Source organism: Macaca mulatta, chromosome 3 (assembly GCF_049350105.2).
Source record: "Macaca mulatta isolate MMU2019108-1 chromosome 3, T2T-MMU8v2.0, whole genome shotgun sequence".
Taxonomy (NCBI): Eukaryota; Metazoa; Chordata; class Mammalia; order Primates; family Cercopithecidae; genus Macaca; species Macaca mulatta.
The window spans coordinates 158,595,654-158,622,720 of record NC_133408.1 but is presented as its reverse complement, the minus strand read 5'-3'; positions in this window follow the sequence as shown (position 1 = coordinate 158,622,720).

Below are 27,067 nucleotides of genomic sequence, written 5' to 3'. Positions count from 1 at the left end.
AACAAAAAAAAAACTGAACTGCAGTCAATTACACTATGTAGTTCTAGCAACTTTATAGTTTCTTGTCTGGAGTATTATATAAATACCACAGAATTTTATTCAAGAATGAAACCAATGTATTTCTGCTAGATTCAGCTTACATCTATTACTTGAGTTTATGCATTTGGTAATTTATCCAGCAAATATTTAATGACCATTTATTATATGCAGAAAAAGAATAAAAACTTGTGATTCAATCTTTTCTACATCCATGCATTAGTTTACTCGCCTATTACTGTTTACATTTTCACTTAGGAAGAGTATTACCAGTCTTTCCAAGCTAATATGATTTCTTACCCAAAGAACTGCCTGTCTATGCCAATATGTATATTTACTATATTTTCTTATACTCTGACTTAAATTACCTCTAGAAATTCTAATTCAAAATAGAAAACACTTACATTTGCACAGTTTCACAACAAACTTTAGAAGTATATAAATAATTTTTGAAGTTAAATAGAAAGCAACATACATCTATAGAACAGCTATAGAATAGTATATAGCAACTATATTATGTATCAAATATTACATAACATGTATAGATATTATTTTCTTTGGGAAGCTATGCCAGCATCCTAACTATCCTTAATGTCTTTGTCAAAGCCTTTTTTTTTTTTTTTGGTAATAATCATTGTGTAAATAGAATTTTTATAATGACAAGAGGTTATCCACAATATCGAGGCTAAGGGTTGCCCTAAGAGATGGAACCTGAAACTGGAAAACTCAAAATATATCGGGAACCCAAGTATGACTATTTTTCGCTGTCTTCCTTTTCTCCCTCTCCTTTCCATGTTTCTCTTTGCATCCCTGAGTTATTATTTTACTTGTTAATACACTTTATAGAAAGGTCCTTCTGCAGCCAAAGCGACTCATTTATGTTCAAGAAAATAGCCCAGTCAAATATTTTTCAGGATGTAAGATTATGTGGTAAAAACATGGCCGACAAGGACCATCAGTGTGGGAAGTGAGAGGAGGCAGTGCCATTTTGAGAAAAGAAGGAATCTTCATGGGGTAAGTATCTGCTCAAAAAGTGGCTATTATGGTTATCAACATTACATTTTATAGATTTTTAAGGTCTTTTTCATTTTATATAAAATGTGTTTCTCTAGTTTAATTCTAATAGGAAGACAAAAATACGTTAATTTTACAGTGAATCTCCCAGAATTTAATCAGGGACCATGTAAGTTCAAGTGATTTCCAAAATATTTTAAAAATGACAAAATTGTTGTCAAATCGTCTGAAAATTACACAGCATGATAAAAAATATTAATAAATGTATACAAAAATATAAACAAATATATTAAAATAAAAACAAGGAACATATATTTATAGCAAAATTTTTAAATTCTACCTTTTTTAGACTGGTAAGAAAACTTTAACAGAAGAATAAGCAAATGACATGGAAAGATTATTTATGTAAAGAAAATATAATTAATAAGCACATATAAGTTTTTCATTTATTATAATTTATCAAACTGTTTTCACTGTAGGGATAGAGTTGGTCTGCTGTCCAGTTGTTAGAGCCATGTGTCCACAGAAGTTTTGCCCTAAATGAGTCATGAGGACTTGTTATTGTCAGATAAGAAAAAAAAGTAGAATTTTTCAAATGCAGTATGATTGCAGTATTTTGCTTTAGCCTGCATTATATATTCATCAAACCAAGATAATAGACTTGAGTTCTACTCTAATTCCTCTAAAAATGCATTGTCTTTATATTTTCCAGCTTATGCAACAACAAAAAAGCTTTGACTTTGTGCTCATTTTGGAAAAATAGAAACAATTTATTGGAATGACATTTTTAAGCATTACACATTAAAAGAACATTTCCGATTATTTTATCTTCAGTAATGACTGAACTCTTAGTGACATTCTATGTCACATTGCCCATATAATTTTTTTTGATGACACATAGAGAAAACAAGGAGTAGCTATCAGATTCTGTGAGATTTGCATGATCTATGCATATATTTATTGTTTTTATTTATAAAATTGGCATCTTCTATTTATATTATAGTTATATTTTTTCACATGTATATTTTAATGTATTTTCTGTAATAAGAGTTTATCTAAAGACAATAAAGACTTGGCAAATAATTTTTTAAATGTGATTTTCTGAGGTTCAGTCAGACAAAAAATATTTAGTATGAGTGTTCATGATAAGGATAGACATTACACCAGTTGCTGGATATACAAATGTGACAAAGACTCTCCCTGTAAGAATCTTATAATGTAGTAAGAGGACAGACAAATAACATCAAAATTTTGTAAAAGGAAACAAGACAATGAAAGTATAATATGGTAAAAAGCTAAGAGGAGGAGCTATTGGGCTTTGAAGGAAGAGTTCTTTCAAGGAAATGGGGGGACATGTGTTAGAGAAGATGATGGTGAACTGAATTTTGCCAGCCATCTCATTTGGATAATCAAATGTGTGTGTGTGTGTGTGTGTGTGTGTGTGTGTGTGTGTGTGTGTGTGTGTGTAATTTTCTTCTGCAATTATCAGCTATCTTTAAGAGTGAAGAATCTGTTAGTGACAGTGTAAACTCAGAAACCAAGTGTAGCATATTAATCCTGGGTATGTGAAACCTAATGTGCAGCTTGATAAATGATCCAGGTTAATCAATAGCACCATTTAGAGAATATAAATATCATTTTTAAAACTTTTAATATATGAACTAGCTGCACTGGCCACGGTCACACGGAGTTCAATGATCAGTCAGCATTAAATACTAGCAGAATAATAAAATAAGTGATAAACTTTCCAAATGGAATTTCTTCATAAGTAGAGTCATGGAAATACTGCATACATTGCAAAAAATGTATAGAAATATTAATTTCCCAAAATATTTGGAAGTATGAATTCTCTTGAAAAGAAAAGGGAACTGAACTTGAAGCTTCTGTTTAACCAATGTTGATATACTGGTCAAAATTTTCACCAGGCTTCATGACTGAAAGATTGAACACTGATTTGTAAGATGCCACCTATGTGTCTCTCAGTGGGTGCCTACAATGGCTTACTTTGTGTTTTAGAGTTATGTCTTTTTCAGATTAACTAGATTATTCAGATTAACTAGATTTTTCAGATTATCTAGAACACGGTCTCCAAATCAATGTGAGAAAAGTTGAAGCACATTCACTTGCCAATCAGGTATCAAAAGAACCAGCAGATTATAAGCAGCAAAACTTCTGATAACAGTGAAAGCTATCAGAAAAAAATAATATGAAATAAATTATAAACACTTAAAGACCATAAAGTAGAGACCGTTGTTGATGGTGACATGGCATCCTTGTTTCACAGCCCTGATTAGCAATTCCAGTCTCTAATAGAAGAACCAAACCATCAATATATGTTCTATATACTATTTTTAAAGAGACATGGAGATACATAATTCACTTTAGATAGACTTAAATTAAATTATAATTGTAAAGTGTCTATAAATATTTTGAAATAGAAAAATTATATTTACATAGAAAATTTACTTTATGTATTATAATTTATAATCTCAGAAAAAATTCTGTATATAATTCATCTTAATTTTAATGTTTATAGTAATTATACTTCAACAAACTATGCTTTAACAATTTCTGATGTTTAAAGGTAAGGATAACTTCAAAAATCTTATAATCAAGCTGACTAAAAATTTTCCCTCATGTCAAATTGCTTTTACACATACTGTCTCTTTGATATAGTATGAAACCATTGAAACATATTTTCCATAGGTATGCTCCAAAAGTTAATCACTACTTTCATAAAACTCAATATATTAATAACTTGCCCATCTTAAGTTTCCTGAGCCTAGAATGTGTTGCATTTTTAAGAAAACTTACTTTAGTATGCTTCAATAATTTGTTCTTCTAGTAATATGTAATCCTTGGCTTATAAGTGTAATTTTTCCATTTCTTCCATAAATGAAGGTCTCCTCTAAAACAAACTCATTAGTACCAACAGATATCAGAATGAAGTTTTTCATTTAATAAACACTTTTAATAAAGAGAAGTATTCAACACTCCTCAAAAATTTCTCTATATCTAGCTTTCCTTCCTGAAATGCAAAACATCTTAAACGTTTTTTATTTTACTTTAGCATCACATTATATACTCATTTGCTTAATTTAAATAAAATGTCACTTGTGCCTTCATTCTGACAATACCCATTTGCTCTAATCAATTATTTAATATTTATTATATTCTTCAAAAACTATTATGGGTTCAATTTTTGTACAGCAAATAAACAAAATGATATTTTTAATTTTGAAAGCATGCCAAGTACATAAAACGGTCCCAGTTTATTTATTTCTTCCACTAATATTTCTATATGCTATAGCAACCATAATCTCAGTGTTTTTTTTCTCAGAAACATCTTCTTTAAGACTAGCAATATACTGATTGATATATCACCTGAAAACCTCCCATTACTTTTAATAATTTTAAAAAAAATTTTTAACACAGTTAAACCTAGATATTTACCCAACTGATTTAAAAACTTACATCCACATAAAAGCTCCCCATGAATGTTTACAGCAGCTTTATTCATAATTGCCAAAAACTGAAACAAACAGAGATGGTGTTAAAAAGGTCAATAGATAAATCAGTTGAGATATACCCATATTATGAACAATTATTCTACATTAAAAAATGTTACCAAGCCACATAAAGACATGGAGGAATCTTAGAAGCCATTCTGAAAGTGCACATGCTGTATAATTTCAATTATATGACATTTTAGAAAATTCACTACTAAAAACATTATAAACAGATGATTGCCATGGGTGCATAAGAGGGAGAAAGGATAACTAGGTGAAACACAGGGACATTTTTAGGGCAAGAAAATTATTCTAAATAATATTGCAATGGTAAATACATGAAACTGAAAAAAAATTCATGCCTAATGGATACAAATTTTAAAACGTCATTTACAAGGCCACAGAATCCTAGATAGAGTTTGTGACAAAGTAATCTAACTGTATTATAAATGTATGAGACAATCTCACTAAAGAAAATAGGGGAAAAAAACTGCTGAGCTAAGTAGCTTTGGAAATGAGACTTTAAGACTAAAGGGAAAGGAGCTGTGCGTAAGCACTGTACTGTACTTGATAAAGTTGTTTCCCATGGGGGTACAAGTGAACAACTCTGATATTATTATGCATATATACTGGAATTAAACAGTAAGTCAATGACTGGTAGTAGTGAAATGGGAAAAGTTCCCTTGTGCCCTCACAGGGCGTGGGATACAGGTGTGGCTTGCTTCTTCGGTGTCTCGCTGCTCAAACCTCTAGGGGAGGATACAGAAGGGCAGGCTGTGGGGCTCTGACCCCACCGCAGGGTCTAAGGATGAATGTTTACAGCTGAAGCCCCCAGTGGGTGGTGGTTACAGTGTGCTCTTTTAGTTTAGCTGACAATAGGCAGTTTGTGTTAGCCAGCTCAGTTAGACCTCTGCCTTGTTGCAAGGACAAAGGGTTTTCTGTATCCCTGGGTTCTTGCCTTGGTGCACTGGAAGAATTGGTTCACACATGGACATGGAGAATGAGTACAATATTTTATTGAGTGGAAATAGCTCTCAGTTGGTGGGGGAGGCAGAAAGGAGATGGTTTTCCCATGGAGTTGGGTGGCTCCGTGGCCCAGGCTCTCTCCTCTGACTGCTCCACCTGAACTCTGTGACATTTTGCTGGTCAGTGGCCTGCTGGTGTGCCAGTGCCTGCTGATGTGCTCCCCTCGACGTCCAGTCACCTGAATGTCTGCCTGTCTGGGTTTCAGGGGTTTTATAGGCACAGGACGGGAGCATGGCAGGCCAGGGTGGTCTTGGGAAATGCAACATATTGGCAGGAAAACAAGAATGCCTGTCCTCATCTAGGTCCTCTGGTACAGGCCTGGGGGTGGAGCCACAGCCAGGGACCATGCCCTCCTCTACCTAGCACTCCCCTTCTCCCTTCTGTATCATTTATTTATTTATTTATTTATTTATTTATTTATTTTATTTTTATTTTTTTTTATTTTTTATTTTTTTTTTTGAGACGGAGTCTCGCTCTGTTGCCCAGGCTGGAGTGCAGTGGCTGGATCTCGGCTCACTGCAAGCTCCGCCTCCCGGGTTTACGCCATTCTCCTGCCTCAGCCTCCCGAGTAGCTGGGACTACAGGCGCCCGCCACCTCACCCGGCTAGTTTTTTGTATTTTTTAGTAGAGACGGGGTTTCACTGGGTTAGCCAGGATGGTCTCGATCTGCTGACCTCGTGATCCGCCCGTCTCGGCCTCCCAAAGTGCTGGGATTACAGGCTTGAGCCACCGCGCCCGGCCCCTTCTGTATCATTTAAAGGGACTATACCCTTAGTATCATTTAAAGAGACTACACCCTTCTCTTCCCAGCACTTCCCTTCCATGTCAGTGCGAGCCCAGTTTCTCATTATCTGTGTGAGTTGTTACAGATAAGAAAGGGGAGGAGGTTGGAATTCTCCGTGTAGATTAGGGTTGGATATAACAGCATAAACATGTTTTGATTAAAATAGATACGAATGAATGCATAGAGGAAAATTTATAGATATGGATTTATGTTCATGTTATTATACATACATGTATCTCCTTGCTCTACCTACTGAGAAGGCTTAGAAGCAAAGTCATCCCAACAGCAAGGACCACACTTAGCACATAGATCCTCGTTTCTAATAGCATTCTCCAGCAAAAGACACCAGGGATCCTTGAGAAATAACTAATTCTAGGACTGAGACATGAAGTACACAGAGAAGGCATTTTGTAATGCCAGAATATAAGAGAGTGCCAAAAAAAAAAAAACACACACACACACACAATAAAACAAAAAAACAAATTTTAACATTCACATGCTTTTTTTTTTTTGAAACTGAGTTTCACGCTTGTTGCCCAGGCTGGGGTGCAGTGGCACGATCTCGGCTCACCGCAACCTCCACTTCCCAGGTTCAAATCTCCTTCCTCAGCCTCCTGAGTAGGTGGGATTAGAGGCTTGCACCGCCTTGCCTGTCTAATTTTGTATTTTAGTAGAGAAGGGGTTTCTCCGTGTTGGTCAGCCTGGTATCCAATTCCCGACCTCACCTGATCCGCCTGCCTCGGCCTCCCAAAGTGTTGGGATTACAGGTGTGAGCCACTGTGCCTGGCCCATATTTTTAATTAAAGGAGATTATGAGGTTTTTTTCACAACACCCAAATAGTTGATGCAGATAGAGTATATTTAATAATGCTGTCAACTTATTCAATGATCTTGCATTTCAGTTGAGGTTTATTGAATGAATAGCATGCTTTAAACCAATATCTTACCATATGTTGAATATTTATTATTAGTTGAAATGACTATTTTGTTAATGCAGTAAATACGTTTGAACTGTGACAATGATTTACATCAAAATATTCATATTAACTTAGTTAAGACAATCTGAAAGAACATTTGTTACTTCAAGGTGACGTCATTGAAAATTACATATTTTCAATCTAGGTACCAATGCCCCAAATGAGCCCTTTTTTTAAAAGCCTAAGTTTTAAAAAGTCTGTCAATAGGTTCACATTGTTTAAAAAATATTTTTTAATTTTTGTAATTTTAAAAATATTACTTCACAGAAGATGTTACAAAACTATGAAGTCATTTATTTTAACCACAGAAACAGTCCAAGGATAACTATCTAAATACTTATGGACACACTCATATATATCGGCACAAAGGCTAGCTAGCCATATATATTTACATTGGTGCATTCCAGAAAAATTCTATATTCTGTGAGGCTGAAAATACAGCAGTTTGAGGCTCAATACATATCACATTTTCAGGACTCTCTTAGTGAACGTAATTCTTAGACACTAAAGCCAGGTTGTCATTGATGAGAGCCAACTTTCTTCTCTATCATTTGACAGATGTGTTTGGACAAGTGATGTCTAGATTTGTTATTAAACTCAGAGTACAAAGGAAAAAATCTAGATAAGATTTATAGGTATTATTTGAGGATTCCAAAATAAATGTTTGATGTGAAGCTTTCTCTACCTACCACTCATCTACTCCTGACTATAATAACTGCACTCTTCCATTTGTATCACTTGTTCTATTAATTATAATATGCTATATCCATAATTATTTTGTGTGCAGTACTTTTTTCTATGCTGACATGATCTACAATTGGAGAAGGCAGTTTGTAACAATATTCTGTAACCAGTAGCTTAAACATAAGTTGCAGTTTGTAAAGGTAATGCTTTTATTTTATATATTGGAAGAATAAGTTGATGACTACAGAAACTTAGAAATAATTTATCTATTAATTCATATGCTCTAAAACAAAAATTTTCATGCTATACAATGCAAACTACATTTGTTATCCTTTGACAAATCTGTTTTACAAAAAATTTTATTGTAAACCAAGAATTTAACATCAAAATTAAATCAAAACAAAATCTTTTTTTTTGTAAATCAGATTTGTCATTAATGGATATCTTCTTAATAAAAGCTGCTGAAATCATAGTCTTGTTCTTGAGGCGTTATTACATTTCCACAATGAACCATTTCACAAAACAAGAAATGTGCTAAGTGGTTAAGTGACTATATCCTTGCTTCCTGTGCCACACTGGTTTTATTCAGGGTCTTTCCTAGATTATGACAATCTGTAAAACAACAGAAAGTTAACTTCTCTGTAAAATATAAATTTTTGAATTATTATTACATTTTTATTGAAAAAGCAAAAGCATGCTTCTTGGAACAACTTCCAAAGAAAACTCTCCTTGTAGTAAAAATAAAATGTAGCTCCTGACAGCTGTGCTCATTCAGATCAATCACATCAATGTCAGCAGTCTGGACTATTGACAGTATCTCTTCAAGATAACCCAGAGATGCTCCAGATAGAGAATGAGCTCATCTTTGTAATATTATAAAATGAAAAGACTTATTGCACTCCTGCTTAGACATGTTTCTAATTTGAGTACACTAAACTATTTTATGAATAAAATTATTTGATCTGTTAACATATATTCACAGACATTTTATCTATATTTATCACTAATATTGTAGAGCAACATCTGCTAACAATTTCTTATGAAGTTTCTTCAGTGCTCAAACACTTTACTAAAAATGTAATTATCTGTTTTCAACACTCTCTTTGGCCAATTAGGAGAACATATCAAAGAACTGCACAGTGAACACTTTCAGAAAAATGTCTAGTTCTTGTATTCTATTAATTTTTTTTGTAAATCAGATTTATTTAAATGATAAATGTCATGGTCCCTAAATGAAAGTAAATTTATTCTCAGATCATTGGTCAACCTAGAAACTTTTAGAATATTTTCAACATTATGCATTTGGAGGTGATGGTCTAAAGAATTTTTAATGAACAGTAATAAATATCACATGGAATTGTAACCAGGAATTGTGTTTATTCTTTCTGCAAGTACTTATTGACTGTCTTCTCTATTTGACACTATGAAGTTATGCTCTAGAAACGAAGATAAACAAGCTAAGAATGATTTTTTTCCTAGGGGCTTACACTGAAATAGGTAAAGGAAAAAAAAAACAGTAAATTAATTAGCCAAGTTACTTTATTATGTCAGATAATAAATTTAAGCAGTTATTCTAGAAAACAATTTGTCAGTATTAGATAAATAAGATGCATCTGTAACTACACACAATTAACAGGGAGTCGAATAACTTAGATGTTCCTCATTAGTATATATCATCAGTAAAATGTGGTGGAACTTATCAGAAAAATACAATGCAGCAGTCAGATGCAACATAGAACTATTCTAAATGTATGTTGCCTCAAAAAATTAGGAAATACAATAAAAGTTATAGCACAATACCTCTTATGTACTTATGCAAATGAAAATGCATACTTAATCAAAACTGATGATAGCAGAGACACAGAGACAAAACCAAAAAGTGATAGAATAGCAAAAAATAAAACAAGAGGGAAATAACACACAATATTGTTGATAATTTTCCATGGATTGAAAATATTTCTAACCAACTCTCTGTGTCTGAGATTTAGAAAATGTATAAAGAACAAAATCAGATGACTATATGATCAGAAAATTTGCTGAAAAGTAATACAAATGGGGATCAATAGCATCATATGTAATTAGGAAGTAGAATGTAAAGCAATGATAGGTTGCTTATTTCTTCCTTTATGGTGACAAAAATGATAAAGTTTGTTAATATCCAGAATTGATGAAAACGGAGGAAATGATAAATTCTGTAAAATGTTGAATGAAGTATAAGTATTGCCCTGAGCAATATTCTTTCAGGGCAAAAATTTTAAAGGTACATGCTTAATGAGTAGCTATTTCAATTCTAGAAATACATCATTAAAGTAAACATACTAGCATGGCTTTAAAGAAGAATGCCACATTTCTGCTTCTGGTATGGCTGTATTACTTTCTTAAGTACAGGCTATCCTGATAACAGCTAAAATTCTAGATAAAATTGGAAATTTTATTTTTTAAACAGGCAACTTTCTGAAAATTCTGTAGTGTAAACATAAAGAGGCAGATTGTTGAGGGGAGTCAAAAATTTGATAAGTGATTGCCAATTAGTTTCCTGTAATTTCTTTTTGATAGATATTTTCAGAGAGAAAGTCTAAGTCATGAAGTAGTATGAAGAGTTAAAACCATGACACAAACTCTGATGCCCTTTTGGATGGGGGAAATAGAGGAAAAAGTCTAGGATATCTTGGTGAAGTAAATACATGTATAAAAGGATCCCTTATTCTATGCATGAACACCACAGGTATACATGTGACAGATTCAAGGAAGCATTGCAAAGGCTTAAGGCATTGAACTGAGATTTTAAAAGAGATCATATACAGTAGGAGAAATAGTGCTTAAAGATTGAGCAAAATGTACATGTTAAATATAATTATAACATAATTAGATAAATAGATGCGTACATATGTGCTAATAGTATAGTGAAATATAAAATATATCATATTTAATCGAAATATATATATATATATCTCTCTCTAAAAATGCACAAACATTTCTTAAGACCAATAATCTCCAGGAAATGAATAGAAAATATGGTATACCAATGGAAAATCTATGAATTCAGGATAAAACTAAACTTAAACATTTTAAGACTTCTCCCTATTAATGGCATAGGATTATATAGCATGTCTATAAAGGATACAAGATACATAAACAATTAAATAGCTAGTCTTTTCATATCTCTTTCAGGCCACAGCTCTTCTCTATATATCATGAATTCCTTAATTCTATATAAAGATTTTTCCCCTTTCTACACATCACCTTGCACATGGCCAAATATAATTACTCCAGCCCATACACGTTGTTTCAGATTTCATCCATGGGTTCCCACCTATAGAGTATCAGGATATAATTTTGTAAGTGAGAATCAGATTGTCCTGCTTTACTCGCCTAAGATTGAACTGTTCTTAATTTGTCCACCTTGATCCAGGCAGATGTGACCAAAGAAAAAGTCATGTTTTACAATGCTAAACTGGCTCTTCAGTATTCACTGTTGAGGGGCATTTATTCAGGGAAATGGTCTGGACTAACTGCGAACTTCAGTCTACCGCTCCTTCATCATCTGAAGAAGACACTAAGTAGAAAATTTTATCCTCCAAAGGCATATGAGCAGATTTACTATTGTTTAAAAGGTAAACTGAGACACAGTACAGTTATAAGAGTTTATTAGGGAAAAGGGGATTCATGAATCAGACAGCTACAAACAAGAAGTGGTTCAGAAGCTCCCCCAGGAGGTTTTTATAGGATGAACATGGAAGTAAAGAAAATATTTAATTGCTTTGCAATTAGAAAGTTGCCTTACTTAGTCTATTCCACTGGAAATTCTCTAGTTATAGATTTATAACTTTGTTGATGTTTTCTGATTGATTGAGCTTCTGCGTTTTCCTTTACTATCAGAATTTACAAGAAATAGCTCAAGTTACATTTTGCTTATGTTTGCAAATCAAGCAACACCGAGGTCACTTTTGAGACCTAATTGGCTTTGTTTGTTCAGGGATTCTTCTGGCTTTGCCTCCCTCTTAGTTTAATTTAACGCTAGTTATGTTCTCATCTCTCATTTTCTTTACATATACTTTTACTGTTACTGTGAATCCCTAACAGACACCCTTATACTCAATGATTAAAACTTTTCTTTCACTGACTTCCTCCTTTTAAATTTGTCAGTTATTTCTTGACATTGTTCTCAACTATAATCTCTCAGTATCTAGAAGGGATTGGTACCAGGAACTTCCCCAGGTACCAAAATGCAAAGATGCTCAAATCCCTTGTATAAAATGGTGTAGTATTTGCATATAACCTACGCACATCTGTCTGTATACATTAAGTCATCTGTAGATGACTTATAATACTGAATAAAATGTAAATGCTGTATAAATCGTCGTTGTGTGTTTTGTTTGTATTATTTGTTATTGATGTATTTTTTATAAATTTTTAAAAATTTTACCTTCAATATTTTCTATCCACAGTTGACTGAATCCATAGACACAGAAACTGTGGATTTGGAGGGTTGACAATATCAATCAATGCTTTTTTTAGGTACCTTGCCATCTATTGTTAGTAGTCGTATCCTTTAAAAAAACAAAATATATTATTCCCAACCACTAATGCTTATAAACTTACAGTATGCAGACAATTGAAAGGAGATGGATTTTATACTAGCAAAGCTCTAGTAAATTGGATTACAAACAACCAAGAGTGCCAAGAGCTGTCAGATCTAAAAGCAATTATCTTGTAAAGTACTTTTACTTTGTCTAATTCAATGCAGTATATCATGCTACCTGAATGGTGCCAAATAACATGCAAACCTTACACAGGATAGAATACTCCTGTAATATACAGATGTGTTTCTGTATTTCTTATATATATATAAGCTAAAAAAATCAGACTTTACAATGATAACCTCTTCAAGTAACATTGGGTAAAAACTCTGAGATATACTTGACTAAATTCTCACTGTGGCTTAAAATTAAAGCAAGAAAAATAAAGAATGTGAAAAATGAAGATTCAAATTATTATTAAAGATGTCTACAATTTTTCAAGTTTATTTGTAAGTTGCAAATATTTTTATAGCATCATTTTCTAAAATAAATAAAAAATTATGTCTTTAAATAAAGTAGATTATGTCTTTGTATAATTAATTTGTTAATTGTTATTTTACAGCATTATACCCTGAGATACATAGCGTAGGGAAAAACTGAACTTAAAAACATTTTAGATCCATTTGAAGCAACTTCATATTTGCATATATGGCATAATGATTCAACTGAATCTGTTGTATAGTAATACTATACAATAATCTACATGTGATTTATAAAGTCAAGATAGCATTTCCATTTTAAAAATTATTTATAAAATTTTCGTGACTAATGTATTTTGCTTTCTTGGTCTATGTCAGGAAATACAGAAATGAACTAAAAACAACCATATCTATGCTGGAATCGTATCATTGTTAAATATGACATTATTAATATCAGTTTTAGGGATTCTATTAGCTTTACATTAGCTTTAAGGATTATAATTCATATCTTATACCATTATTATTTGATTTCCAATGTTTAGTTGTCCTTTAAAATTGACTACTATTAATATAGCTGTTTCATGTGGCCAATACAGACATATAGGGAAACATGGTTTTTTAAATTCTTCAGGTTGTGTGGCTAGATCTGGACTGGATCTTACACAATTAGATTTTTGGGTGATGTAACAGAACAATATAACAGACATGATAGTGAAAATTATCTAGAAAAAGTCTGGCAGGCCATACAAAGGCATTTATTATCTTCAGTAAAAGCATTTACCTATTTTTATTAAATAGTCTTCTACCACCACACTATATTCTCTCAATATTAGGTGCAGTTTCTCTATATCCTTTCCCTTGACACTGTTGACTCTCATGTCACACTTTGTCACAAGTATTAAGTTAGCCTCTCCCTGTTGTGCTCCTTGCCACAGCACTTCTCGGAGTAGAGTACTGAGAGCATTTTCCTAATAAGTTAACCCCATTAGAGCCAAAGCATTGCAATTCTTAGAGTCTGAATGCTCTGATAGGGCTCACCCCTCCCACCAGGAATACCACACTTCAAAATACTTATTTAATAGATGTTAAAACATATAATAGTAAACATTATTGCTGAAACTGGATTGAACTTCCTAGTTGCAACAGATAATCCTTAACCAAATGTTTGTAGCCTAAGACAGACAAGCAGAAAAACTCCATTAGGCTTTCTATGAAATATTAGAGATCATTACGAGATTCCAAAGACAATCATTTTAAGAATATTTGTGAGAATCATAGTCTTGGCTTCTTTCAATCAAGTCCACTTTCTTCTTGAGATTCTAATCAAATAACTACAAATAATAAATTAGCCAGCATGTTTCTCATCTTTTATTATATATTTTTATACATATATATACAAATATACATTGCCTTTGGTTGAGATGTATTATGATAAAAAGCTAGTTGTTATTTGTTTTCATTTTTATTTTTTAATATACAGTGAGTTTTTTGCTTTGTTTTCATATTAATAAGCATTTAGCCCTTTAAGTTTTACTTTATTTTTATTGACACATAAAATTTTACATATTTATGGGGTACAATATGTGGTGTATTTTTCTCTAAAATATAGCATTAACAATTTTGGTAGAGAAAAAAATAGAAATGTTAACTATCATGTGTCATAACATTCCATTTCAAATGCATTGTAATAGTTTCAAGGAAGAGCAGAGCCTGAGGTCATTAAAACTTTGAAAAGTCTGCCAGATGATTCCAATCATAGTGATCCCTTTATTGTATTCAAATTTTCTTTATTCGTGAACATTCACATGTCACTAGCAATAATTACTTTTTAAAACTAAATATTTAAAATTATTATATATTACACAATAAAGAAGTATAATTACAAGGGTACCTTTGCTTTCTTCTCAAACGTAGAATGTGTGAGAAGAACACTTCTTGTTTCTGTCAGCCTTTGTGTTATTGCACAAGTGATGCACTCTGTACTAAAAACACAGTGTACAGTGATTTTAGAGGTAAACTTTAACACACAGAAAGTTACTCTGACCATTTTAAATTCAGCTCTTTTTCACTTTCTACAAGGACAGTAGCAATTGTGTTATTCTTTTAAAGCATGTAATTGTAGGAATAGGACAGATCTGAGGGACTACTAATAAATACCACTACTCTAAAAGAGAGTTACATGGAAATCATTACAAAAAGTGAAATATCCCCTCCTTTTAAAAACATAAAACAGAGCTTCTACAAACTCTTTAACAACTCTGACTTCTAGAGATTCAATCATTCTCTGTCCAAGCACCCATCTTTAACGTAATTGTCTAATTTTTTATTCAACTTCAACACAGAATATTTTCATTTTAAAGAGTTGTATTTTAACTCCTCCCAGGCAAATTGTTCTAATTCATTCTAGATCATCTGTCACTTTGCTTGAGAAACTAATTCATAAATTAATTTAATATTAGTGTTTGGAGTGACTTAATTTTGCCAATTGCTTGGAACAATAGAACATATAAAAATTGTCTGAGAAATTAACACTCTTATGGAGGACAGTATGTATACTACATAAAAAAGCAATGAAAGATTTTTAAAAACCTGTAGAAGTCAATACAATCAATTTCTAAATACATATAATTCAGAAAAAAATCGGTAGGAAAAGTCAGGAATGTGAGAAGAAACATGTTGTTAGGAATTACTGAGGCTTGTTTCTTGAAACATTTAGAACTAGAAATAATTCTTCATTAACCAGTACATAATGTGTAAGGGAAGAGGAGGAAAGGATAACATTCTATGTGTGAGAAGAAAGCAGAGGTACACCTGTAAATCTGAAGAGATGAGTGATCATTTATTTCCATTTTTAAATCAGCATCTCTAGAATATTACCTAGCAGTTGAAGTTCAGTAGGACAGCTTCAGAAAACGGGGATTTAATATGATGAGGATGTAAAGTTTGAGTTTGATCCATAGGAAATGAAAGCTAATGGCAGAGATTTAAATGAGAAAGTCACTTCTATAGCAAGAATTTTGGCATCACTTTATAGATCTCATTTTAAATAATTTTCATGTAATTACAGTTAAACTGCAGTTTTTATTAAGTTTTGGTTATGAAAAATACTCCCAAAAGGAAAATTAATTTCTTTTCCAATTATCCTTTTAGTGATTCTGAATGAAGTATACTTGCATAAGATGAAAGATACATGTTTCTATGCCAATTAATCTAGCACATAATCTTGTAAAAAACAGTTAAAATTCAAAAACTATATAAGGAAATACAAGATAACATTTTTCTTAAAATTGACAGAAAACTTGAAAAAGTATAAGTGTGAATGGTAGTAAGCAGGAAATGTAGAAGTGTAATAAACAAAATGTATCTACAGGGACTTCCTAAAGAGGAAGAACAGTTTCCTTCAGAAAAGTTGTACAAAGCATGCAGTAGATAAAAATTATTTTTCATTGTCTTTGGACATTACTGCTGTTCCTCTGGGACTATGGATTTTTTATTTAGAAAGTATTTTGATAGAATGATACGTTTTTAGTACTACAGACAATTTTGGAGTTTTATGCTATTTTTGCTCCTTTTGCAAAACTGTGGTCACATATTTTCTGTCATTATTTTAATCAAGTAATTTATTATTCATTTAAGTATTTTAAACGACAGAAAGCACATTAACAAAAACATATTTATATAGATATAATACACATATATTGACATATTGCTAAATGTCTCAAAAGAAGCTTGTTTCTAGTGAATCCTTTCTTAAGGTATGGTCCTAAGACTAGCAACATTAACCTCACTTGGAAACTATTGAATAAGAAACTCAGGGGCTGCACCCATCAATCTGTTTTTCCTTCCCTCAGGATGCTTCTGGTAGAAGTTATGAGAACAACTTAGATTAATGCAGTGTATTTATATGTTGCTATATAAGACACTCATAGTTTTGCATGTAATGATATTTTATCTTTTTCTGAATATTTATTATAATGTAACCTGTTCTTCCTTTTTTTATAATAATGCATATTATCTGCTATACAAATAACTCTTTTATAGCAAATTTAGAATGACATAGCACATATTGATTCTAAAATTAAATGAACAATAACACATTAAAATATGTAAGATACAAATTATATAAAAATATATATTTCCTATATAGACATGTATGATTCTATTTTATAGTAGCAGATAAAATTTAACTTAAGACAGCATATATATTTTATTATTAATTTTTATTTTTTTAGAAAACAAATCTGTTCTTTTTCTAATGTAAAATAAATATTAAAAAATAAGTGAGTGTAAATTACCCTTTCAGAATTAACAAGAGATTATATCAAATTCCCTTTTGCTTCTCTCATCAACGAGCTGCTAGAAAGCTATCAGGATTTCTATTTCTGCTTTTTCACTCTTCAATTTTGTTTTTTAACAAAATAGAACTTCTAAGATCTGAAAAATAAAGAGAACTTTTAAAATAAAAACATACACCTATCTATAGTCTTTGACACTATACTTTTTATTTAGCTTATTTTTTTATGAACGTGAAAAAAGCCCCACCTCACATTCCCCCTACAATAGTTCAGGTGTACGATAGTTGTCAAATTATCACTAATAGTTGTGTTTCTGTACTGTTATTGGGTATGTCTTAATACTAGAGATGCCTGAGAAACAATAAACATATTATACAGTCTACATTAATTTAACATTTGTCACTCTCCTCCGTTACCATTTTTCCCAAAGTTTCTAGATTCTGTATTATCTCCCCCAGCTTTGCTGTCATAACTAGCGTATTTTCTTACAAGGGTTAAAACAGTGTGCTTAGTGGAATGCTGAAACATACAATGTAAATAATGCACATTTTTTTGTATTACAAAACAAAATAAAAAATATCTTCACGTTATGAAGGAGCTTTACACACAAATACATATTCTAAAAATAAAAAGTATTGTTGTGTTTGCTTTTATTCATTAAAGATGAACTGCTATCGGAAATTCTTCCTGTAAAATAATTACAAAATCCTCCAAATAGCCATTGAAAGATGTGCATTACAGGACAATGGTCTGTGATATTATGAAAACATTACGTGAGCCTTGTAACTGTCCCCCTATCCCATTACTACAAGAGGCAGTTTCCAGATTGCAAAGTAGGGAGTTGAAACCCAAAAAGAGGCCAGTGATATCTCTGATGAAAGGAAACAGGGTCAACGTTTGAAGAGATTGAAGTGGTTAGAATTTGTAGAGCAGAATACCAAACAGGAAGCTGCAAAAAGTGGGAAATCCTATACGTCAGCAAAGCTGTCTCCTCAACATTTCAGCTGAAAGATTACTTGTACTTGTATGAGAAAACCTCAGTGGGACTGAGAGGAACAGAAGACAATAGAGTGCGTGTCTCTGAGCTCACACGGGACCAAGAAGAGGCTGTAGCCCCAGCAGCTAGAGGATAGACGTTGTGACACATGGGGCAGTTGTTAGAGTTCTAAATTAACTTTAGACTAAAGGCTCCTCTGTTTCTGACATAATCCTTGATTTTAAGGCTATTTATGTATCTTCCTTTTCAGTTCTGCTTAGAGTAATACTTTATTTATTTTCAGAGTCTTTGGGGACTTCTGCAAGGTAAGACTCATTCAGCATATATTGCTACAAAGGTAAATTTACTGCTAGAAAATTCAAAACACAATTCAAAAAATATCAGCAGAAATACTAAAGATTAGACTAGGCATTTTCCAAGAACTCAATGTATTAAGCCAATTAGTTTTAATTGTAATTAGCTACCGAGGAAGTAATAGAGCTGAAGCCTGCATAAATATCTAAGTACCAGATAGCATTGATCTATTATGTTTTGCCCTGTTAGACATTTGAGGAAACTTCTTTTTTTTCTGACTACATTTTTTTTTATTATACTTTAAGTTCTAGGGTACATGTGCACAACATGCAGTTTTGTTACGTATGTATACGTGTGCCATGATGGTGTGCTGCACCCATTAACTCATCATTTACATTAGGTATATCTCTCAGTGCTGTCTCTCCAAATGTTGCAGCCAGGATACAGTAAAGAGAGGTGTTCAGAGGGCTTTTCAATCAGTGTACTCTCCTGAATTACATGAAATAAATATGTCCAAATTCTTTCTGGAATCCACAGTTTTAAATATCTTATTAAGTGCCAATGACAAGCTAATATATTTTCTAAATTCAGATTTGCATCATTTTTTAATGAAGTTGGGAGGTTTTTTAGATTTATTTGACTATTTGGGTATATTTATCTTCAAAATATGGCAACTGAACTTATATAAAATGAACCCTAAAATTTATTCCATATTAATTAATCATAATGCTGTGTGTGCGTATTCGTGTAGAGAAAGAGAAAAACCCAGATTTTTCATTAGTTAACTTTATGGAAAGTACATCATTGTTTTCCCCAGTATTAAAAACACAATGGAATTATTATAAACAACCATTGTTAAATATTTTAAATTATTCTAATAAACCATGAACAGCTAAAATATCTTGTTGGCAAGTAAACAAAAGATAAAAACAAGTAATATGTGTTATCATTCCTTTTTTTAAACTAAACTGAATAATTTGGCCTCATGTTTAAGTTTACAAGTTTTTTGTTTTATCATAGATGTTTTCCCTGTACCTACCATCAGGAAAAATTGTGAAAGACTTTGAAATAGGCATAGTGATAAATGAGTGTTCTGGCTTCCTTCCTTACATTTTCAGGTTACTTGCTTCAATAGAAGCCTTACAATACAGCTAATGCAAATTATTCTTTCCATAGAAATGCAAATAATTACATCAGATGGTGATACAATTGGCAATTGTCTTGTGGATTTGGACAACAGTTTCTTGTTCATTTGTAAATTTGCTTCAGTGTTCATGATTGCCTGTATGTGTGCCTGAGTGTGTCTGAATTATTTGAAATAGTTGTAACGTCTCACTGGTTCTGTCATAAACTAACGACTTAAATAATATCTCTGACATGTGTTCATTTTATATGTGTATGAGAGTTTTATCTTAGATTTTTAAAATATATTTTTAGCATTATGAGAAACTCATTTACCAATAGAAAGTAAGGGATCATGGGTCCTGATTCTTTCCTAATTCTCTGCAGGGGAAATATTCTTTGGTTCATGAATTAGTAATTTTCAGAAATTAATGGTCTTGAGTAGTTATTTCTCTTATATAGATATTTGACAGAGGCGGCATGCAGTTTTTTACACAGTTACTGTTATGCCCAGACCCTCTATTCCCCAAAGAAGACCACCAGAATCCAGAGTCAAAGCCAAGCGGCAAGGATCTTTATGACAAGTTCGAACTTGGTCCCTCCATTACACAGCATATAAGAGGGCCCCGAACAATGCGAGTGTTTGCTTTTTATAGCCCAAAAGTTACAGGGGAACAAAGGAATTCTTTTGGTTCCCGCGCTTTCAGTAAAACTTTGAACGGCTGCCTCCTTATCGGAAACTTTTCCAGGTGGTGTTTGTACTGGGCTCAGGAAGTTTGAGAGATATATGGCGATATGTGGTGGGATGGGAGAATGGGATGTGTTTGTACTGGGCTCAGGAAGTTTGAGAGATATATGGCGATATGTGGTGGGATGGGAGGATGGGATGTGTTTGTACTGGGCTTGTTTGTTTTGAGCCCGGGGGCTGAGGAATGTGCCCGGCTCCTCTCATTACGAAAAGAAACGTTCCTACTTTTGACTTTCAAAAGCAACAAAAATTTCTATATCTACACTTTGCCAAATGTTTAATCCAATAGTCACATGTGGTTATTGGGTACTTGAAATGTAACTTGTTGAGCAAAGAAAATACTTTTTAAATTTTGTTAATCGTATATGGTCCCCTGTAACTAACAGCTACTGTTTTGGACAGATCAGTTCTAGATCAATCATCTTACACTAGAAAATGTACTCAAGAGGTACAGAACTTCTTTCCAAAGGGGCATACATGCATATGAACCAATGCCATATATATATATTTTTTTATTTTATTTTTCTTAAGACTGCTGATTTTCCTGTCTCACTTCATAAAACAAAGAAACTCTTTGCACTCATCCAGATATTACTATTGTACCTAGCCCCAGGGAATAAATATTTGTATAATGTTTGTTGATGCTAAAATGAGAAAATAATGTCATTTCTGTATAATTGTTTCCAACAATTTTAAATAAAATCTGCTTAAATTTTACTTGATAGACAATGAAAATATACTTGTGACGGCTTTATTGATATATTTTACCTGACAAAAAAATCACCACAGTGTGCAATTGAATGGACTTTAGTATATATAGAGAGTTATGGCAATAATTAGCACAATTTTTAAACTTTTTGTCACTCCAAAAATAAACCCCATGCCAGCAGTTGCATCCTATTTCATCCAATACCCCCAGCCCCAGCAAAACACCGAGATACTCTCTGTCTCTCTAAATGTTGTTACTGGCATTTCATATCAATGAAATCATACAATACATGATACATGAATTTTTTTTTTTTTTTTCCGAGACGGCATCTCGCTCTGTCGCCCAGGCTCAAGTGCAGTGGCGCGATCTCTGCTCACTGCAAGCTCCACCTCCCGGGTTTACACCATTCTCCTGCCTCAGCCTCCCGAGTACCTGGGACTACAGGCGCCCACCACCACGCCCGGCTAATTTTTTGTATTTTTTTAGTAGAGATGGGGTTTCACTGTGTTAGCCAGGATGGTCTTGATCTCCCGACCTTGTGATCTGCCCACCTCGGCCTCCCAAAATGCTGGGATTATAGGCTTGAGCCACCACGCCCGGCCTAATACATGATCTTTTATGACCATTGTCTTTCAGTTAGTCTACTGTTTTCAAGGTTCATCCATATTGTATCAATTATCAGTAATTCATTCCTTTTATTTGTAAGAATATTCCATATTTTATTTATTCACTTATCTTTTGATGAGCATTTGGCTTGTTTCCAATTTTTGGCTATTATGATACTGCTGCAAATATTTGTATACAAATTTTTGCATGGACAAATGTTCCTATTTTCTTAGGTATATTCCTAGGAATTGCTAGGTCATAATATAACTAACTCTATGTTTAATTTTTTTGAGGAGCTGTTTAACAATTGATTAGCATATCCTTTCAAAAAATGATGTGATTTTTTTTAAATGTGTTCACTTTCAACAATATTGAGAGATAATCTAATTGACTAACAGCCATTAAAATATATTTGATGGCATATCATGATGTGATTTTTGGCATAGGAGCTCAGATAAGTAGTGTTGTGGGGCAAAAAGAAAATAAACATACTTATCAGCAATTAAGAGAAATAATATTTTTACAAATAAGAGTAATGCAATGAATTATTAACAAAAAAAAAAATCAAAATCTTAGAAAAAGAAAGTATTCTTTAACAGCTATGCAAAACCATATTGGAACATGAAGCCAAAGACCTAAGATCTCCCCAGAAATCTGAAGCAGTTACTTTTACTAAGTTTCTGTACTTTACACTGTAATATAATTATTTCTATAATATCATCAATATCTTTTTAATTCTTTAACCAGGATGTAACTTAAGTCTATTGTGCAACCAAGACCATATATGGAGTGTCATGTTTGAATTTATATGGAGCCAAAGTTTACAAAGTCCTGCAGAAAAAGTGGCCTAACGTTGGGAGTAGAGAATCCTACCCTTATAGATGGTAAGGAAGGTCAATTGTAGGCAGGCTAGAAAATTTAGAAAATTATGGAGGTCTCATGAAGGACATAGTTCACCCACATTACAAGTACTGCATTTAAAATCTGGTGGACAAGTTTCCTGGAGGGTTTCCTATCAGCCTGATAAAAGAGCTAATAATAGAGGCTTTGAAAGTTCCATATATTCACACATTTCTGTCCTTATTAAAGCTTCTGGACAGAAATTTATCCTGTGGCCTTAGAATAAATAGTTTCTGGCTCTATCTTTGCAATGCAAACTCAAGAGGTATGTGGATACTAAATTTACTGCATGAATGAAATAATAGATAAAAATGAGTCTGGCCTTTTTGTAATCAAATAATTGTTCCAAATAATTTATTGTGTCAAGGGGAATGGCATTGCTTGGAAAATTTGCCCAATCTTTGGTAAAAAACAAAAGAGATTACCGGGTGTTCTTTCAGAGTAGCTCTGGTAATCTAGCAGATGCTCTTGGTATTAACAGATAGTATAAAAATGGGCATTCTGTTGCTCATTTGTTTAAATGAATAATAAAATTAATCAATCAACACTATGTTGACAAAGCTATTTTAAATCTCTGCTATTTTTTAAAATATCTAATTCCAGTTGTTCATTGCTGGCATATAAAAAAATAAATTTTGTATATCGACCTTTGAATCTAAAACCTTGCTATATTTTCTTATTACTTTCAATAGTTTCCCTGAAGATAGTTTTCTACATAGACAATCATGCCATTTGCCTGTTAAGACAGTTTTATTTCTTCATTTCCATTCTGTATTATTTTTAAACTTCTTCACTCCATTATTGACTTCCTGTTTACTTTCTGATTTGACAGAATACTTTGTATGATTTCAGTTCTTCTAATGTGTTGAGGTGTTTCAAGGTTTAGAATATGGCTTATCTTGGTGAACGTCTCATGTGAGCTTGAAAAATTTGTGTATCCTGCCCTCATTGAATGAAGTATTCAATAAATGCCATTTAGATCAACTTGATGGCTAGTGTTCAAGTTAACTATATCGTTACTGAGTATGTTCCTGCTGCATTTGTCAATTACTGATAGATGCTGAACTCTTCTACAATACCGTGACAACATTTTTAACACACACTTTTGTGCCTTTATCACTTTGCTTATCAAACACATATCTTGCTTTAGTTTATACAGTCTATATGCAGAATTGTTTCTCTCATATCTAGTAGTTTTTAGCTTGTAGTGACTTTAATTTCTAGTGAAAATGATAGAAAGTAATTTTGAATTGTTTTGCATCAGTGTTTGTAGATAAAAACCATTTGTATGGTCATTATTTTTTTGTAAGGTTAGAGTAAGGGGTACACTCTTATTCTGGAATGCCCTGTTTATAGGAGAAAAACAAAACCTAATCTTTTCTAAGAACTACATGTTTCCTTAAAGTCTTAGTTTGATTACGACGCATTTAGCATGAGTGACTCCATTTTGGTTTGGTCTGATCTTTTGGGGCCTTGTTCAAACAAAACAAGGGAACTTTTGTTTAAAACTTCCCTAGTTAGCTTTACCTTAATGGTTCTAATGGATGTAAAGTTTTGTTTAAAACTTCCCTTGTTTCAGTCATATTCTCACTTAGGTGAGAGTATGACCAAAACTTAGGGTCTTAGTGCCACTCTAAGTTACCATCATTTTGGGTTTCTGGTTTCAGCATATCATTCACAGGTTATGGTTCCCTCATGGTCACACATTTCTTTCAGCTATTGTCATTCCAGTTGAAGACAGAACATCTGACATTCTAGAGATGGCTGAGCGCAAACATTTAAAACTTTCAAAAGGATACATGCACAAGGGAGACTTCTACTATAACTATCAGGAAGATAATACCAAGAGTTTGGAGTATGCTCCTTAGCTAGGGTCCCCATAAAATAAACCAACTAAAATCAAATAGATCCAAGAATTAGCTAAAGGGCCTACTCACTTTAACCAAGCAGTCTCTTCATCAGTGCATTACAACTAAATCTTTGTAATACCCAATGTAATGTGTTTTGCCATGGACAACAAGAAGTGCCAGCAGCTGCACCGATACATCTCAGTTTAGCCAGTAAGTAATCTGGAGCAATTCTATTATTTAGCATAACTTTCACAAGAGAATTTGAAGTCTGTTGTATAACCGTAGAATTTAGAGTATAATCTGCTATACAGCCTATTATGAGGAATAAATTTCTTTCTTTCTTTTTTTTTTTTTTAAGACGGAGTCTTGCTCTGTCGCCCAGGCTGGAGTGCAGTGGCCGGATCTCAGCTCACTGCAAGCTCCACCTGCCGGGTTTACGCCATTCTCCTGCCTCAGCCTCCCGAGTAGCTGGGACTACAGGCGCCTGCCACCTCACCCGGCTAGTTGTTTTTTGTTTGTTTGTTTGTTTGTTTGTTTGTTTTTGTATTTTTTAGTAGAGACGGGGTTTCACTGGGTTAGCCAGGATGGTCTCGATCTCCTGACCTCGTGATCCGTCCGTCTCATCATTACTTCATTTAATCCAAACTATGGAAAAAAGGATCTAACAAACGATGCCCTTTTAGAAGAGTGAAGCCCTCCCAAAAATGTTCTTTTTTACCCTTGGTGTAGGTTAAGAAGGATGGACCAATGTTCTGTTTCTGACTATGAGGCAATATACATACCACTAAAATTTATCACCTACATTGGGACTTCATATTCCATTGATTAAGGCATGAGGTTATCCATGTATAAGGTTGACTGCAAAACCCTTCACAAACATAAGTATACTCCATGAGTGCAAAAAACAGACCTCCTTTTCACTTCTATATTTCATAGAGGTATAAGCAGTGAACAAAATTAAAGATAAGAGTCTCATGATAGTAGAGAAGTCTTGATCTGTCATTTTGGGGAAAAGCTGACCACATCAAGGATGCTGTCTTCTTCTGGGGAGAAACTTCCCTGGTTAGCTTTACCTTAATGGTTCTAATGGATGTAAAGTTCGAAAAGTGTGGAGGGAGCCTTCTGAGTTGTGAGATTATGAACCCAAGGTTCAAGGTCTTGAAATTTTACTGCAGTGTGGATAACAAGAGCAGTGTTTTTCTGATGTTCTCCGAAGATCCAACCTTGGGGTTCTAGATTGTGAAGGGGTTACTTGTCCTCAGTCAGTGAACCAGAGGAAGTTTTCTTTTCCTGGTGATAATATACTGTGGCATAATGATCTACTGTTATAACATCAGCCCTCTAGCATGGAAAAGCTTTTATACAACCAGAAAACATGAATTAAAAATGACAACTGAATGAAATCCCTCTATAAGTGTTTAAATGGCCCATCAAGTAGCAGAATATACCTAAAGTTTTTATTGTCTTCCCAGGAATATGTGTTTGACAGAGTAAACATTGGTCATAAACTATTTTAGCAATTTAGAAGTCACCACACTAATATATACATTTAATTTGGATAATTTTATCTTTTCCATGAAGAATCATGGAATGCAGAACTTTTAATAACAAAAGCTTTAATGACTCAGGAAAACATTGGTCATAAACTATTTGAGTAATTTAGAAGTTATCACACTAATATATATACTTAATTTGGATAATTTTTCCTTTTCCATGAAGAATCATGGAATGCAGAATTTTAATAACAAAAGCTTTAAGGACTCAGGAAGGACAAGGTGGTCGTCCTAGTTCTTCCAGAGTTCATATTTACTACTGAACTTATGTCCTTTTGAATACCAGTTATTTCTCCAATTTAGGTGCATAGAACTGATAATTATGGGTTATCATAGATAATTTTACTTAGACCTTGGAGTTCATTGAAACTGTATATATAAACAATTTCAGTATTGGCTGATTTATCAGGAAAATCTGGCAAAGTATTTTCCTGGTATTCTATTATTTTTTGTCTTGCTTGGGTTAGCAGTTTATAAACCAGTTAATCTCTTCATTCAAGTTTTGGGAATTCTTAAAGTCCAAATAATATATTTCTAATGTGATCAAAAACCCATATTCTAGAATGTTTCTCGGGGTCTTTTCCATCCATTCATGAAGGGACTTCCTCAAATACCCCATATTCTAGGATTTTGTGTGCTTGCGATGTTTTCAGAAACTGCATCTGAAAGAAGCAATTAACTGTGGAAATGACTTTAAACAGTCATAGTTAAAGACACAGTTGGCAAGGAAATTTGATTATTTCTGTGGTCTACAATAACTTGATGTAATAACCATAATTATGATTGATAGCATATATTCACACATATCAGAATTTTAGAAATCCCATACAGTTTTGGAACATATATTAATAACTTCACTAAAATATAATCTGAAGAAGGTTAAACATTATTTCTTATTTGACAGTGCACCGCATGTAAATGAACATGTCAAATAATCCAGTTTACCTCTCTTTCAAATGCTTCA